Here is a 19,472-nt window from a genome sequence, read left to right as displayed (position 1 = left end):
ATACAAATGCCATCTGTCTGGAAATGTTGTCATTTACGCCAAGGTTTTTGTCATCAGGCACTGTTTGCACGTTCAAAAATCCATGCAGCACATGTGCTAATGAGAGAGCATGGTTGTAAACCAGCTGTCAATAGCACGATTGCGTCGGCTGTCATTTCGGCCAACGTTTTTGCCATAAAGCACAGTTTTTTTGCACATTCAAAATCGATGCAGCACATGTGCTAACGAGATCATCGCATGTGCTGAACAGCCTGTGTACACACGTATACAAATGCCATCTGTCTGGAAATAGCACGGTAGCGACCAGTTGTCATTTAGGCCAACGTTTTTGTCATCAGGCACTGTTTGCAGGTTCAAAAATCCATGCAGCATATGTGCTGACGAGATCAGTGCATGTGCTGAACAGCCGGCTGTCCAAGGCCAACGTTTTTGTCATAAGGCACTGTTTTTTTGCACATTCAAAATCCATGCAGCACATGTGCTAACGAGATCATCGCATGTGCTGAACAGCCGGTGTACACACGTATACAAATGCCATCTGTCTGGAAATAGCACGGTAGCGACCAGTTGTCATTTAGGCCAACGTTTTTGTCATCAGGCACTGTTTGCATGTTCAAAAATCCATGCAGCACATGTGCTAATGAGAGAGCACGGTTGTAAACCGGCTGTCAATAGCAAGATTGCGACCGGCTGTCATTTAGGCCAACGTTTTTGTCATAAGGCACTGTTTTTTTACACATTCAAAATCGATGCAGCACATGTGAAGACAAGATCAGTGCATGTGCTGAACAGCCTGTGTACACACTTATACAAATGCCATCTGTCTGGAAATGTTGTCATTTACGCCAAGGTTTTTGTCATCAGGCACTGTTTGCATGTTCAAAAATCCATGCAGCACATGTGCTAATGAGAGAGCACAGTTGTAAACCGGCTGTCAATAGCAAGATTGCGACCGACTGTCATTTAGGCCAACGTTTTTGTCATAATGCACTGTTTTTTGGCACATTCAAAATCCATGCAGCACATGTGCTGACGAGATCAGCGCATGTGCTGAACAGCCTGTGTACACACGTATACAAATGCCATCTGTCTGGAAATAGCACGGTAGCGACGGGCTGTCATTTTGGCCAACGTTTTTGCCATAAAGCACTGTTTTTTTGCACATTCAAAATCGATGCAGCACATGTGCTAACGAGATCAGCGCATGTGCTGAACAGCCTGTGTATACACGTATACAAATGTCATCTGTCTGGAAATAGCACGGTAGCGACCAGTTGTCATTTAGGCCAACGTTTTTGTCATAAGGCACTGTTTGCACATTCAAAAAAAATCCATGCAGCACATGTGCTAACGAGATCAGCGCATGTGCTGAACAGCCTGTGTATACACGTACACAAATGTCATCTGTCTGGAAATAGCACGGTAGCGACCAGCTGTCATTTTGGCCAACGTTTTTGCCATCAGGCACTGTTTTATTGCACATTCAAAATCGATGCAGCACATGTGCTGACAAGATCAGCACATGTGCTGAACAGCCGGCTGTCCAAGGCCAACGTTTTTGTCATAAGGCACTGTTTTTTTGCACATTCAAAATCCATGCAGCACATGTGCTAACGAGATCATCGCATGTGCTGAACAGCCTGTGTATACACGTATACAAATGTCATCTGTCTGGAAATAGCACGGTAGCGACAGGCTCCGGCTGTCATTTTGGCAAACGTTTTTGTCATCAGGCACTGTTTTTTGGCACATTCAAAATCCATGCAGCACATGTGCTAACGAGAACATCGCATGTGCTGAACAGCCTGTGTACACACGTATACAAATGCCATCTGTCTGGAAATAGCACGGTAGCGACCGGCTGTCATTTTGGCCAACGTTTTTGCCATCAGGCACTGTTTTTTTGCACATTCAAAATCGATGCAGCACATGTGCTAACGAGATCATCGCATGTGCTGAACAGCCTGTGTACACACGTATACAAATGTCATCTGTCTGGAAATAGCACGGTAGCGACCAGCTGTCATTTTGGCCAACGTTTTTGCCATCAGGCACTGTTTTATTGCACATTCAAAATCGATGCAGCACATGTGCTGACAAGATCAGCGCATGTGCTGAACAGCCGGCTGTCCAAGGCCAACGTTTTTGTCATAAGGCACTGTTTTTTTGCACATTCAAAATCCATGCAGCACATGTGCTAACGAGATCATCGCATGTGCTGAACAGCCTGTGTATACACGTATACAAATGTCATCTGTCTGGAAATAGTACGGTAGCGACAGGCTGTCATTTTGGCCAACGTTTTTGCCATCAGGCACTGTTTTTTTGCACATTCAAAATCGATGCAGCACATGTGCTGACAAGATCAGTGCATGTGCTGAACAGCCGGCTGTCCAAGGCCAATGTTTTTGTCATAAGGCACTGTTTTTTTGCACATTCCAAATCCATGCTGCACATGTGCTAACGAGATCATCGCATGTGCTGAACAGCCTGTGTATACACGTATACAAATGTCATCTGTCTGGAAATAGCCTAACCCTAACCCTAACCCTAACCCTAATGTCATATGATCATCAATGTCAAAATGAGTTGCAAGATCAGTAAAAAAAAAAAAATCTTGTTTGAACTGTAGCCTAGCACAACTACACAGAGGCATGAGAGGAAACAAGTCATCTAGAGGACATGTACCTCAAATCTATACTTTAATACAGTACAGTACTTAGCCTTACAATAATGCACTGCATGACCACCGCTGACTGGTTGTAGAGGCATGCAGGCATTCATTTTTATGTATGCAAGTGAAAAGACAGACACTACACTTTGGTTATATTTATAAGGTGATCAACAGCAGATTTTATTACATGCTTTAGATTCAGGGTTAAGGTCAAGGTCACTGTCAAGAAGAAAAAGGTGTCACTGTCTCTTGGATTACAGTTCATCATCAGAAATGTCGGAGTCACTGTCATAGTCATCAGCTGACAGTTTGTTTAAGAAGTTGATGTTCTCTGCTCCAGACAAAACTTGCAGGTAACAGTCTCTTGCTCGCACCCTCATTTCTCTGGCTTTACGTTGCTTTCTGTGGATGATGCTCTGCAGACCTTTCAAACTCTCTTCACTTAGGCCACATTGCGAATCTTAAAAGAATGAAATAACAAAATAACATTAAGCCTCCCTTAGAAACTTTATAAACAGTCATCGTTGTGTATGTTTAATAGAGCTGCCCCCTAATACTAACGCAAAGATGTTAGTCTTTCAGAAAAGTCATAGTTGGATTAATTTGTAATTAATGTCCCTGTAATTACATATGTGGGGCAGGACATTCAAAATTTGAAAATTGAAAGAGTTTCAAGGACAACTCCAAGCAAGATTCCCAACTTTCAGCTACCAATTGCTCTGTATTAAAAAAAAATAAATAAATAAAAAAATAAAAAGTTGAGCCAACTTAAAATTAAGGCAACCAGCTTTTTGCAGATTTTTGAGTTCTCTCAAGTTATTTTTGTAGGACATTCTCAACTTTTTGTTGTATAAAATTAAAACAACAAGTTGAGAAAACTCAAAAATCTGCTGAATCTGGTTGCCTTAAAAATTTAAGTTGGCTCAACTTTTTTGTATTACAGTGTGGATAGAGATTTGGGCAAAGTGTAATGATGGCTCATACAGCTACATATGATGATACAATGAAATATGTTTTCATTAATAGTCTACTTTTTACTTTAATGATTAGACAGGACACGTCCTCTATGTAATTACAGGAATATGGCATTTAGTAAAAATCAAACTCTTACTAACAGTTAAATCAAAATAGTCTAACAGTTATGATGGCTTAAAGAACTTCTTTCTCAGCCCTGGACCTGGAACTGAGTATTTTGAGAGTCCATTTTCCAGCAAAATCTTTGGTCAGGGGCAACCCTATGCTTAAGTTTGTGCCATATATTACAAATACGTACTTTTCAGTGTCTCACTGGCAAACAAGCAGGACAGTTCTCTGAGGGTATCAGCACGCGTTGAAAGATATTTCCAGTGGTTGTCCATCTCTGCAACAAGAATCTTCTGCTCCTCCTGAAATCTCCTTAAATGACATGATGTCGAATGCCTTTCTCTTTGTCCTGAGATCGACAGAGTCTGGAACGCATGAGAAAAACTTATGTCATACATCAACCTTCAAAGAATCTTTAAAATCATATGGGGTTGAAGACTGACATTTGAAGCATTGTGGGTAATGTGTCAGTATGTATAAGAATTGTCAGAAGACTAGTATACATACCACTGTGTGGTATCTGCCATGGCCAAGTGGTCTCACCAGACAAAATGGTTTCTAAGCACAGAGTTTCAGTGTGTGGGAAAAATTACAACAGTAACATATATATATATAATATATATATAAACACATATACACATACACACACACACACACACACACACACACACACGTCATTTCCTCACCGTCTGGCCACTCCTTTACATCATTGAGCCAGTCTTCCAATTGGCTCTCTGTCACTGCCAGTTCGACTTTCATAGACTCTAGGTTTTGCAGAGCTTTTGTGGTCTGCAATGACAAGCAATCACAGATAGTACAAAAACAAGAACCAAATGTTCAATGCACAGCTTCAAACACGAATAACATACATTACTGAACATCTAAAACAAATTCTACTGATGTTATCACCTTCTGATAACGGCGGGTCAGTGTGGTGCCCAAATTGTTGAACTTTTGCTGATTCCAGTGCATGGCCATGAGAGTAAGCATGTCTGTGCGTCCTGCAAACAGAGAATATCATGTTACCATATTCCTCCTACTTATTATTTAATAGTGTAACTAGTGCAGTATGTGGTCATTTTACCTGCTTTGGACATGTGTTTTGTGGTCACTGCAATCCTAGACAGGAAAGCATTGCACTGTTCCACCTCCTCCCCTAGTGTTAAACCAGCCCCATCCTGATATGCACCACTCCATTTCACCCGATTAGGAATAAAAAAAATCATAATGCTGAGAAAGTTGACATTCATTTGCAGATGTTCAGTTTTGTTAATCACATAGCAAAGTTCCCCTACCTCGCATTTAAAATCATGGGCTTTGGCATTGAATACTGAAAGGAAGGGCTTCATGTTAAGAAGGTGCTGGAGCTCTGGGCAGCTTTTTGCAACTCTTTGGAGGTAGGCCCAATATTTTCAGGTAACATCCATACAGAAAAAAGTTATTTGCCTACTGGCCAGCTTTTCTTGCAGGTACAGGGGATAGACAAAAATTTCACCCCTGTACAAAGATGGCCTGTTCTTCAGATCTAAAAAAATTATAATAATAATAATAAAAAATACAGAACAGGTGCACAAAAGTTTATGATACTTTGTAATCAAATTGTACTTGGTGCACATTAAAGAGATATTTATTCTTATAAATATTGTTTCAACAGTGTGATATTATACACAATTTGAAATACCTAGCTGCATTCTTAAAACGGTAATGCTTGCGGTTTCCATCTACTGAAACTGCCAGCATATCTGGGGTGCACGCAGGACAGATGAAGGGCTCTTCCTTGCAGATTGTGTCCACCTCATATCGCACAGCCTCCCACTCAAAAAAACTTTTCAGAAAACTGTCAGTAGAGATCTTGCCAGTCTATTAAAATTAAGGAAACCAACAGCTAATAATGTTCAACAAATATATTAGCATCAAACAGTGTTTCATCCCACAATACAAAGAGATTAACAATACTGTAGGATAAATAAATTCAAAACTCACACGACCAAAGCGGACAGTTCGCTGATCCAGCATTCTTACAAATGCTTGGTAGGACAGTCCTGGTGCTGCCATCTTCATTTCTTCAAATGAGAAAAAGACATCTGTGGCATAAATTGTGGCAAAGTAAAGGGTCGCAGGCCAGTAGGCACTTCGATTTAGGTCGACCACTCCAGCAGCCCAAGTGGCTTGGCATGGCTCACAACTCAACTCAGGCATGCTTAGATCATATTGTCCTGGAAAAATCAAAAACACATCCACTTTAACGTAAACCTTATGATTAATGAGGGTTTGGATTCTTTAAACAATTTTTACATTACTTTGTATACTTTTTAAACATTACTCAGAAGTCATATGTAGATTTTACATACAGGCCTGTGCCAAACTTGGGAGTAGAGCATGTATAGATTTTTATCTTCACACCCTTACCATTCATTGTGATCACAGCAACAGTTTTCCCTGCTGACCCTCAATGACTCTGATGAACAACCACAAATTTTGTCAGGAATCTCCACAGGTACAAGCCGTACTGAAAAAGATCAAACACGTGAATTAAGATCATTTGTATTGACTGAGAAATATAACAGTGCAATGGTTCAATGGTAATGAAGTACATTGCTGAAAAAGTATAGAAGAGATGCTCAAAAAGCTTCAATTCAATATCAAACAATAAGAGACAAAAAGGCATTATTTAAATAGTAAAGCTTATGAGGCCTATTGATTCTGAGAATGATATGTATGTTGTACACTCACAAACCAGAACTTACCACAATGGGAAAGAGCCTTATCTACAACACGAGCTGTTGGAGGCAGTGGCTGGTAGAGTCCAGGAGTCATGGCATCTCGGTTATGGAGAACATGTCTGGTGTGCATGCTGACATCACATTCAGCACAGAAGAAGGGGCGTAGTCGACAGTCACCATACCGGACCACAGCTGGACTGCTCCCACACTGTTGGCAGATGCGTTTTGCCACATTTTCTTGTGCCGCAGCGGTGTTCACCAGACAGGGTCTCTCTGTCCTCCACCTCTCTGAAAAGAGACTTTGTCGTGTGCTCCAGTTCGAGGAAGCTAGGAGAGGATCTCTTGAGGTTCCAAGAGGTGATGCCTCATCATCTGAGGTATTGCTCAGTGAGTGCTGGAGATCTTGCAGAAAACACTGTTAAAATAGTATGGAATAATTAAAAACAACACTTTAATATATACATTAAAGTGTACTGCATCAGAATCAGAATGAGCTTTATTGGCCAAGTATGTTTACACATACAAGGAATTTGTTGTAGTGACAGAAGCTCCACAGTGCAACAGAAAGACAGTAACAGGACAGGACACAGGTAATGAAACAAAATAACAGGAAATAGCCAATAACCAATGTACAAAGCAGCAAAAAAAAAAAAAATACACAATATATAATATATAATATAGGCGACTATGTATGTACAGGTCAAGTATGTGCAAATTAGAAATGAGAAAATAAAAATAAAATAAGTGAGTGTGGTGAATGGATAATGTATTAGTTGTGTGTTCTACGTTTATTTATTGAGTGTTCATGAGATGTATTGACTGAGGGAAGAAACTGTTCCTGTGTCTGGTCGTTCTGGTGCTCAGAGCTCTGTAGCGTCGACCAGATGGTAACAGTTCAAAGAGGGAGTGTGCTGGATGTGAGGGGTCTAGAGTGATTTTACCAGCCTTTTTGCTCACTCTGGATAAGTACAGTTCTTGGAGAGTGGGGAGGGTTGTACCAATGATTCGCTCAGCAGTCCGGACTACCCTCTGTAGTCTTCTGAGGTCAGATTTGGTAGCTGAGCTGAACCAGACAGTTATTGAGGTGCAGAGGATGGATTCAATGATGGCAGAGTAGAACTGTTTCAGTAAGTCCTGTGGCAGGTTGAACTTCCTCAGCTGGCGAAGAAAGTACAACCTCTGCTGGGCCTTCCTGACAATGGAGTTAATGTGAATATCCCACTTCAGGTCCTGAGAGATGGTGGTGCCCAGGAATCTGAATGACTCCACTGCAGTCACAGTGCTGTTCATGATGGTGAGTGGGGGAGAGCAGGGGGGTTTCTCCTGAAGTCCACGATCATCTCCACAGTTTTGAGCGTGTTAAGCTCCAGGTTGTTGAGACTGCACCAGACAGCCAGCTCCTTAACCTCCTGTCTGTAAGCAGACTCGTCACCGTCCTGGATGAGGCCGATCAGTGTGGTGTCGTCTGCGAACTTCAGGAGCTTGACAGAGGGGTCTTTAGATGTGCAATCGTTGGTGTAGAGGGAGAAGAGCAGTGGGGAGAGTACGCAGCCCTGAGGAGCTCCAGTGCTGATGGTTCGAGTGCTGGATGTGAATTTGCCAAGCTTTACTAACTGCTGTCTGTCTGTCAGGAAGCTGTTGATCCACTGGCAGACGGAGGTGGGGACGGAGAGCTGAGTTAGTTTATTTTGAAGGGTTTCCGGGATAATGGTGTTAAAAGCAGAGCTGAAGTCCACAAACAGGATCCTCACATAAGTCCCTGGTCTGTCCAGATGCTGCAGGATGAAGTGCAGTCCCATGTTGACTGCATCATCCACAGACCTGTTTGCTCTGTAGGCAAACTGCAGGGGGTCCAGTAAGGGTCCAGTGATGTCCTTCAGATGAGCCAGAACCAGTCTTTCGAATGATTTCATGGCTACAGACATTAGGGCCACAGGTCTGTAGTCATTAATCCAGTAATTTTGTGTTTCTTTGGGACGGGGATGATGGTGGAGCGTTTGAAGCATGAGGGGACTTCACACAGCTCCAGTGATCTATTGAAGATCTGTGTGAAGATGGGGGCCAGCTGATCAGCACAGGTTTTCAGACAGGCTGGTGACACACCGTCTGGACCAGGTGCTTTCCTTCTTTTGTTCTTCCTGAAGACCTGGCACACATCATCTTCGCTGATTTGAATTGTAGGTGTGGGGGAGAGAGGGGTTGCTGGAGGTGTGAATGGTTGTGTGGAGGGTGTTCTGGGCGGGTGTGGAGTGATTGTTCAAAACGACAAAAGAACTCGTTTAAGTCGTCTGCCAGGTGTTGATTCTCCAGAGTGCTGGGGGGTGGTGTTTTGTAACTAGTGATGTCCTTCAATCCTAACCACACTGAAGCCGGATCACTGGAAGAGAATTTGTTCCTGAGCTTGTCAGAATAATTCCTCTTTGCCACTCTGATCTCCTTTTCCAGTGTGTATTTGGCCTGTTTGTACAATACTTTATCCCCCTTTCTGTGAGCATCTTCTTTGGCCTGACGGAGCTGTCTGAGTTTGGCAGTGAACCATGGTTTGTCATTGTTGTAGAATAGATGAGTCCTGGTAGGAATGCACATGTCCTCACAGAAACTGATATAAGATGTTACAGTCTCTGTGAGCTCGTCCAGGTCATTTGCCGCAGCTTCAAAAACAGTCCAATCAGTCAGGTCGAAACAGGCTTGTAAATCCCGCTCTGTTTCGTTAGTCCATCTTTTAACAGATCTTAATACAGGCTTCGCAGACTTAAGTTTCTGCCTGTAGGATGGAATAAGATGAACCAAACAGTGATCAGAGAGTCCTAAAGCTGCTCGTGGAACCGAGTGATATGCGTCCTTTATTGTTGTGTAACAGTGATCCAATATATTACTGTCTCTGGTGGGACATGTGATGTGCTGTCTGTATTTTGGCAGTTCACGGGAGGGATTTGCTTTATTAAAGTCCCCGAGAATGATTAAAACAGAGTCCGGGTGTTGTTGCTCACTCTCTGTGATCAGATCAGCGAGTTTCTGTAAAGCTGTGCTCACGTGCGCTTGCGGTGGAATGTAAACACTCACGAGAATGAACGAGCAGAACTCCCGCGGCGAATAGAATGGCTTGCAGTTAATGAAGAGCGTTTCTAGATCTGAACAGCACATCTTCTTTAACACAGTTACATCTGTACACCACCTGTCATTGATGTAAAAGCATGTCCCGCCGGCGCGCGATTTCCCCGTTGATTCTGTGTCCCGATCTGCTCTGATCAGCTGGTAATTAGGCAGATGAATCGCGCTGTCCGGTATGTCGCCATTCAACCAGGTTTCCGTGAAACATAGAGCAGCAGAGTTAGAAAAGTCCTTGTTTGTCCAGGAGAGCAGAAGGAGTTAGTCCGTTTTGTTGGGTAGAGAGCGGAGATTCGACAAATGGATGCTAGGTAACGCCGTTCTAAATCTGCGCTGACGAAGTTTCACGAGCGCGCCGGCTCGCTTTCCCCGTCTGCGCCTCCTGTAGCGTTTGACCAGAGCTACGGCTCCGCCAACTACAATGTCCAGCAAAACGTCCGAAAAATCAAAAACCGGTAGAAGATTTTGTGGTGTGTTCCGCCGAATGTTCAGCAGATCATCCCTGGTAAAGCTGATCTTATTTGAAAAACAAAAAACAGGTAAAACAAACAAAAACAATACAAACACTGAGGAGCAACGCACAATAGCTGCCATCAGCGGCGCCATTTTAAGTACGTAAGGCACTGCATGGAGTGCCTTTGACTGTGAAAAGGCCAGTATTCTGCCAAATTTAAAAAATGTAAATTTACACAATGAAGTACACACCAACAGTCTCTGGAGCAAAGGTCACCTCACAGTTAGTGTCAGGAGCATTGATGGGAGGATCAGTTTTCCGAATGTGATCAGCTGCACCAGATTAAAACAAAAAACAAAAAAACATTTACAACATTTTCAACTTCTCCCAAGGCTTGTTGCACAATTTTACCTCCCTTATAACCAGCCTGAAATGGCCAAAGCTCACTGTTTAATGTTTAGCTAGAGAGAAGGACTAGCAGACTTTTTATTTCCCAAACCTAAATGTGGACAGTACAGTTATCTATAAGGTGTCATATAGATGATGAAAGCAAATAAGAATGCTTGCTGTAGAAGCAGATCATTTAAAAAAGAAACAAGCTGGTTGGCTTCTGACAACACACTCAGAACAAACATAGCCTTACCAAGACCAATATTTTAGTGTAGTTTATACTGCTTTACACAAATACTGTATGTAATCAATTTATTTTCATGTCAAAAATCAAATGATTGGTTCTGGTTTGATAGTTTCCCTGACATATTACTTGTTTGATACATTCATAAGTGCCTAATCAATGTAGATATTCAATAGATAATGAATGAAAAACTATACTGACCCTTATTTGACTGATTCCTGCTTGATCGTGGCCTTGCATAGACAATGTTTCCATCAATGTCTCTCTTTCTCCAATGCACCCTTGGTTCAGGTGTCTTTACTGGAGCTGCTTCCTCCTCTTCCTGCAGCTCACCAAGCAAGTCATCAAGACTGCGGAGTTCATCATTGAGTTCTTGATGATCAACCAGGTTATCCAGCTTCATAAATTGTTCTTGGAGTTCTGAATCACTCGTGGTGATGGGCAGAAACACAAACAGACAGAAAGACTCACAACAAAGATGAACAGATACGACAACTAGAGATGAGAACAGAGAGAGAGAGAGAGAGAGAGAGAGAGAGAGAGAGAGAGAGTGAGCTACAGAGAGACAAGTACAGGTTAACAAGACGGACGTGGCTCTTAAAAGTGCCTTTGGTGTGTGTGTGTGTGTATGTGTGTGTGTGGAGGGAGGTTAAAATAAAGGAGAATGTTGGAAGCTGGCAAATTTAAAAGACCTGATAAGAGAGAGAGAGAGAGAAAAAATATTGAACTCCTTACATTTTGAGCAGTATTTTCTTCATCAGTGTTGGCAGATTGTGCAGTTTTGAGTTGTCATACGTGGAATAAAAAGGGCTTGGACAGGTGGCATTTTGATATTTCTGTTGTACCCTATTAAGGCAAATGACAGACATGGAAAACAGTTTACAACGTAGTCTTCTTTAGAGAACACTTAATTTGCTTTATTATGCCATATGATGAGCCACAATATTGTTGTAGTTATGAGTTAATTTGTATAGTTTATTATTGGTAAGATTTGTGTGTTTACTATATAATTTTGTGTGGTTTTGGATCAATTACTGGAAAACACACCAATCTGGCAACACTGTTCTTCATCTGAGCATTTATAAATGGATAAAGTATTGTGATTGAGCTAACGTACTGTAATATGGGTATCTGAACACACATCACACAATCTCCTATGATATCATCCTGCATAATTATATGAAAAAATAAACAAGCTTGAATTTAATTAGCTAACATATCTTAGCTAGCCTACTACACATTTGGTGCAGCATGTCATATTTTTATAATATCTGCTGTCATTTATTGCATCACGAAACTGCTACCTTGCGATTCTAAAGGTTCTCAACACAACTTCTTGACCTGATTAAACAGTTTTTGTTCCGTAAATGTAAGGATTGTTCCCATCTGTATTAATTAACTTTTCTACTTACCGAGCGGAAACCGCAGTGCACCCTGGGATCGCGCCTTACAATGACGTCAGCACCACCGATTGATGGTGTTATTAATAAATAAAAATAATAAAGAAATAAACAATCAATCGATCGATCAATCAATAAATAAACAAATATAAAATATAAACTTTGGCGTTAAGGCTCCGTGGACATTACACGGAATTCTGTGAGATCAGGTTGAACAAGAAATGTGCTTATGAAAACGCTTTTATTTGCGTATCTGCTTAATTCATGTTTAATACTTTGTTTGCTGAGAAGTGTTATGAAATATGAGCTTCAAACGTTGTTATTCCGTTGTTTATACCTGTTTTTGTACCTAAACACAGCACGTTTAAAAGTACAACATAAAAATGTATGCAGATTTTTTTACTGCTCTGCAATAACGATATATATATATATATATATATATATAGATAGATATATGAAGAAGAAAAAAACAACAACAAAAAAAAACATGCAATTACCCAGCATGGTATTTTTTCTGTAATTAAAGCCAAGACTAATGTGTGTGTGCGCGCGCGTGTGTGTGTATACATTTCGTGCTTTATTTCAAACACTTTTACCTCGTTTTTTTTTTTTTGAAATACAAATGATCATCAATACGTCAAAAACCATGTAATCTACATTAATTATTACTTACGTAAAATCACGCCTATTCTGTACAATAGACTAACAATATAACAATAAATAGCTTAACAAATGCAATAATACCTATTAATACCAATAATAGGCTATTATAGGTAGGCTATTGCATTAATATATTATTTTTATGCAGTAATGACACGCACTTGTTTGTTCACTTGTTTGTTATTTTCACAAACGCAGAACAAGTTATTTGACATATAACTGTATCTGGGTGGGGGGTCTGGGGCACTTAGATCGGATCTAAAGGGCTCTTTAGCGTCGGCGATTAAAATATGTCTTCTGTAGCCTACACATTAAAGGAACGTGATTTGAACGCCAATTAATGTATTTATTATTAGTAGTAGTAGTATGAGTCCTCGCTATATTGATTATTAATATCCTTGATTATTACTATGAGATTAAATCAAACTGCTGTCTGGCCAGAGGAGAACGAAACACCGCTTCTTTCAGCACACTATATTTCCCTGTTTAATACTGTAAAGCTGCTTTGACACAATCAGCATTGTAAAAAGCGATATATAAATAACAGTGACTTAACTTGGCTATTATTATTATTATTAAAAGAGATATTACAAGGCGCAATCGCATATTTATCATATCTTTTGTTTGTCACAATCTTGCCACGCTCTGCCTATCACCTCTAAAGTATGCAGTAGGTTATACGTAAGCATTTATACGTTAATTATATGAAAATACGTAAGACCCTTTACGTTTTTGAAGCTCAAATACGTGTATATAGTACGTATAGACGTCTGCTTAAACGTCACATGCATACGTTTTCCGTGGATAAATTTTACATACAAATAGATACGTATTTTCATGAGATCACGTTGGATTTCACTGGACCAGGAAAAAGCTTTTGACCGGGTGGAACATTTTTACTTATGGGATACTTTTAAAGCTTTTGGGTTTCCTCCTGGGTTTATAGAAATGATAAAGGTCCTTTATGAAGACATCGAAAGCATATTGAAGATCAATGGTGGCTTGAGTGCTTCTTTTAAGGTAGGAAGAGGAATCAGACAAGGATGTTCAATGTCTGGCATGTTGTATTCAATTGCTTTGGAACCTATGTTAAGTCAAATAAGGGAGAGTATTTGTGGTTTCAAATAGGATAGTGCTTTAACTGTAAAAATGTCAGCATATGCTGATGATGTAATAGTTTTAGTTAATGATCAACAAGACATTAACAGACTAATGGAAATTGTTGAAAATTTTGGTAAAATTTCCTCTTCAAAAGTTAACTGGTCAAAGAGCTCAGCATTTTTAAGGGGTGATTGGAAGGCTGAAAACCCGATTTTGCCTGATGGAATGGTATGGGCAAATAAAGGTTTTAAGTATTTGGGAATATTTTTGGGTGATGAGACCACAATGCAAGAAATTGGGGAAATGTTTTAGAAAGAGATCAAGGAAGACTGGGGAGGTGGAAATGGCTTTTGAGAAAAATGTCATTTAGAGGGAGAATTCTTGTAATCAACAACTTAGTGGCATCTATGTTATGGCATCGTTTGGCAGTATTAGAACCCCCAGTGGGCTTGTTGGAGAAGATTCAAACCTCTCTTGTTAATTTCTTTTGGGACAAATTGCATTGGCTTCCAAAGAGTGTTGTGTACCTTCCTGTGGAGGAGGGAGGACAAGGTTTAATACACCTTGCAAGTCGGAAAGCCGCTTTTAGACTGCAGTTTGTTAAAAAAGTATTGTATCAGAAACTGTCTTGGACAAATATAGCTTTTAAGCTTCTAAGTGTGGTTGGAAAGTTTGGATTAAAGAGAGAATTATTTTGGACAAATTCTTCCAAAATGGGGTTGAAAGAAATATCCTGTTTTTATGAAGGTGTTCAAAAATCATGGAGTTTGATGAAAATAACTAGGTCCACTGATGGAAAATCTTTGCATTGGTTAATGCTAGAACCATTGATTAATGGATCTCGTTTGAATTTGTCTTGTGAAATAGTACCATGGTTTGAACAAAGATTGAAGAATGAGAAGATTATAACAATGAAGGACTTGGTGGAAGTGACTGGATGGAATTTAAGTAACTCTGTTGCACTGACTCAAAGACTAGGACTTCGGTCCGAAAGAATAGTTGGACAGATGTTGAAAAAATGTCGAGACTCATTATCTGAAGAGGAATGGACGCTTCTCTATGACTTTTCAACATTAAAAAGTGAGTCAAATGCTGAGGACTTGTTTCCAGTAATGAGTTTTTCTCCAGACTTGCCAGATACAGATACTAATTGTCCTTTAACAATGTCAAAAGTTTGGAAGGACCGAAATATTATGTCCATTGGTGGAAAGAGTTTTTATAAAATGTGTGTAAAAGTGTTAAATAAGGAACAATTGATGCATCGTTCTGACAATCCTTGGCGATGTCATTTAAGTGGGGATTCTAGTTTTAAACCAATGTGGGGTACGTTATACAAGCCACCATTGACAAAGTTTATTGGAGATTTGCAATGGAGAATCATGCATGGCATTATTGCCGTTAATGCTTTTATTTCTATTCTTAATCCGCTTGTAAAAGAAAATTGTGCTTTTTGTGAACAGAGGGAAACAATATTTCATTGTTTTGCACATTGTGAGAGGTTGAAGCCTCTGTTTGAATTGTTGAAAGTGATTTTTAATGATTTTGGTGAAATATTTAGTATAAATGTTTTTATTTATGGTTTTAAGGATTCAAAAACAAAGAGAAAAATGGGGCGTTTGCTCAATTTTATTATTGGTCAAGCAAAAATGTCTATTTATGTAAGTAGAAAACAGAAAATTGAATATGGAAATGAATGTAATATAGTGAGTGTGTTTAAAGGTCTTGTAAAAGCGAGAATTAAGCATGATTTTTCCTTTTATTTTCATATGAAAAATGTACTGGATTTTGAAAAGATCTGGATTTATGGAGATGTACTTTGTGAAGTTGAAAACAATGCTTTACTATTTTCTGATGAATTGAGATGAAATAATGTGTACAATTTATGTGAATGATTATTGTGTAGTAAAGTTTTTCTAAAAATCAATCTCTCTCTCTCTCTCTCTCTCTCAGTTTTTTAAAAACATTTTAAGTATGCTTTATTGTCATGACAAAAACTATACATTTATATACATTTCTGCTGTGTTTTTGTGGAAATCTGGTAGGTTTTTACCTATGTACTGCACAAATACTCAACTATGCCATAAATTGGTTTGATTTTTTTTTTTTTTTCAATGAAGAAATCTCTTGAATTATGACCTAAATTAAATATAAACGGTTTCTGGATATTGGCCCATATGTTAGGCATAGAATACTGGCATCTGCAGGTTAGAGGAAAGTCTTAAGATATTATAGTTAAAGAAAGAATGTGCAATGACCACATATATCCAGCAGAGGTCCATAGGGACTCATTCATTTTCAGTTCAATTTCAAGTCCATTTTGCTTCATGTTTCAACTTCTTCCTCACAACTTTATGATATATATATATATATATATATATATATATATATATATATATATATATATATATATATATATATATTGTGAATATATATTTAAACATTCTAAAATAGATTAAAACTCTGTAATTTTGTATTTATTTTTGTTGTTGTCTGATATATTTTGAATTATTTGCTTTTGCTAATTATTATACATAAATTTGCAGAAAGTTTACGTCACCACTAAAAGACATGACTGTGATCACAAGCTATTCATTTAAAAATATTATTTATCAAAAATTATTTATATTTTTAGAACAAGAGATGAATTTTAAAAAGTAAATAAAACCAACAAAATACAAAACAAAACAAAACAAAACAAAACAACAGCTCCAATAAAAAGTAACAACAGTAATAAACTCTTTCTTAGTTAGCCTATATTTTAAACGGATATTCTAATATATGCTGTTTTATGTATTAAACTATCAGACGCTATCAGAACAATAATTCTCATCAAAAGCAGTCTTATCTTGGGCTTATTTGATGGTTGATTCATCGTGGGTTCCCTCTAGCATCATACTCCGGGCTTCCCTTAGGCATTTATGCACATGCGCACTCGTCAAAAAACGGCGCATATAGAGGGCATGCAGAAATACATAGATTAAAATGCTTTCATATTTACATATAATGGAAGATATAGATTGTATTTTCTAAAACCTGACTGGAATGCTTCAAAAATGTTGTTTCCGTTCAGAAAGCTCTGCAGTTGATGAAATAATATTTTCTCCAGAATCTTAGACTTTAAATAAAGGGTAGAAACTGGCCTAAAATTTGACAAAACTGTTGGATCTAAGTTGGGCTTTTTAACTAGTCTGGTACAAACCCATTCACAAGGCAAGTGTCCATTATCATTTGAACATTAGATACAATCACCTCAAATATTTATTTAAAAAACATAGGGAGAAGAAAATCCAGGGAAGATCCAGATGGTTTAAGCTGACCTACGATATCTTGCAAAAAAGGCAAAGTTACAGGTTCAAAATGATCCAAAATATTAGTGCAAATAGGAGTGACAGAAGGATTGTGTGGGATATGATGGTTTGGGGTAGATGTAAACACGTCACTTATTAGCATTCAGCCTTTGAAAGTTTAGAGTAACATTACTCTGTTTTTGTAAATGAAGATATGATTTACAGAATGTACAGTGGAATTGCTATATACAGTATTGAGCAGAGTATATACAGAATATAAATAGGAATGCAATGTAGGGATTGTATGTACATTATAAACAGAGCAATGTAGGATTATATACACATTATGAACAGCAGAAACGTGAGAACAGTGGTAATAAATAAATACAGCTGGATGAGTGTGCAAAATATTGATAGAACAATGTATTCTATGCAAAATAGCAGTAGTGCAATATTTTATAGAAATAGTTTACTGTGCTTTGTAGGGTAACAACTTTATACAGTTTATAGTGTAATAACTTTAACAATGTGCAGTCTGTGCAAAATATGAGTAGTGCAAATGCATGTGTGTAAAGTACTGTGACCAGTGCAGTAATAAGCAGGTGCAGGTTAGATTGGTGGTGTGGCGTTCAGAAGTGTCACAGCTTCGGGGAAGAAGCTCTTCCTGAGCCTACTAGTGCGAGAGCGTAGGCACCTGTAACGCCTGCCGGATGGAAGGAGGGTGAAAAGTCCATGGTTAGGGTGAGAGGCATCCTTGATGATGTTTCTTGCCCTGCCCAGACAGCGCTTATAATAAATGTTCTCAATGGAAGTTAACTGGGTGCCGGTGATCCGTTGAGCAGTTTTCACCACCCGCTGGAGTGCTTTGCGGTCAGAGCAATTGCTGTACCATACTGAGATGCAGTTCGTGAGTATGCTCTCAATGGTACAGCGGTAGAATTCCACAAGGATCCTGGGATTCAGGTGAACTTTCTTAAGGCTCCTTAAGAAGTAAAGGCGCTGCTGTGCCTTTTTGACCAGAGTGGAGGTGTTATGGGACCAGGTGAGGTCATCAGAGATGTGGATGCCAAGGAACTTGAAACTCGACACATGCTCCACTACAGCTCCGTTGATGTAGATGGGTGTGTGTGCATGACTCCTAGTCCGCCTGAAGTCCACAATGATCTCCTTTGCCTTCTGGGTGTTTAGTTCTAGATTGTTGGTGGCACACCACACAGCCAGGTGCTGCACCTCATCCCTGTAGGCTGATTCATCGTCATCCTTGATCAGACCTACCACCGTGGTGTCATCTGCAAATTTAATTATGGTGTTGGAGCCATAAACAGGAACACAGTCATGGGTGAAGAGGGAGTACAGGAGAGGGCTCAGTACGCAGCCCTGTTGCACGCCGGTGTTCAGGGTGATGATGGAGGAGGAGAGGTTATCTAACTTAACGGACTGAGGTCTGTTAGTCAGAAAATCTAGAATCCAATTGCAGATGGGTGTGCTGATTCCAAGCTGGCTGAGCTTGGAGATCAGCTTGGAGGGGATTACTGTATTAAATGCAGAACTGAAGTCTATGAACAGCATTCTCACATGAGTGTTTTGACTGTCCAGGTGGGTGAGGGCAGAGTGAAGTGCTGTTGAGATGGCGTCCTCTGTTGACCTATTGTGGCGATAGGCAAATTGGAATGGGTCTAGTGTAGCAGGGAGACAGGATTTTAAGTGGGATGCAACCAGTTTCTCAAAACACTTGGCAATGATGGGGGTGAGTGCAACAGGACGGAAGTCGTTTGGGACCGAGGCAGTGGAATGTTTCGGTACTGGTACGATGGTGGAGGTTTTGAAGGTAGTGGGGACAGTTGTTTGGGCCAGGGACAGATTGAAAATGTCCGTGAAGACCTCAGCTAGCTGCTCCGCACAGGCTTTAAGCACACGACCAGGTATTCCGTCAGGGCCAGCTGCCTTCCGTGCATTCACCTTACGCAGAGTGGAGTAGACATCTGATGTGGAGAGTGTGAGAGGCAGTTCACTGGGTTGATGCTCAGCTTTGAGTGAGATCTCCTTATTATTTTGATCAAAACGAGCATAAAAGTGATTGAGCTCGTCTGGGAGGGAGGCAGAGCTGGAGGGGGGCACAGAGTTAGATGGTTTGTAATCTGTGATAGATTGTATGCCTTGCCACATACGCCGGGGGTCTGAAGAATTGAAGTGTTCTTCAATCTGCTGTTTGTGTGTGAGTTTGGCCTGGCAGATACCCTTCCTCAGGTTGGCTCTGGCTGAGCTGTAAGCCTCCTGGTCTCCAGACCTGAAGGCTGCATCTCTTGCTTTGAGCAGGAGGCGAACCTCTCTGTTCATCCAGGGCTTCT

At 39.9% G+C, this 19,472-nt stretch overlaps 1 long non-coding RNA gene across 1 annotated transcript; it reads right to left on the bottom strand.

Moving 5' to 3' along the window:
• Positions 1–4,443: 4,443 nt before the first annotated feature.
• LOC306849384 lies at positions 4,444–4,993 on the bottom strand. The gene is made up of 3 exons (XR_013782312.1): positions 4,842–4,993; positions 4,667–4,714; positions 4,444–4,546 (listed from the first exon to the last, which is right to left on the bottom strand). It is a non-coding gene; the product is annotated as an uncharacterized lncRNA (long non-coding RNA).
• Positions 4,994–19,472: the final 14,479 nt, after the last annotated feature.

Source organism: Barbus barbus (assembly GCF_936440315.1).
Source record: "Barbus barbus genome assembly, chromosome: 29".
In the NCBI taxonomy this organism is placed as follows: domain Eukaryota; kingdom Metazoa; phylum Chordata; class Actinopteri; order Cypriniformes; family Cyprinidae; genus Barbus; species Barbus barbus.
Note: the sequence above shows the minus strand (reverse complement) of the source record. Positions and strands in the feature narration are given on the sequence as shown.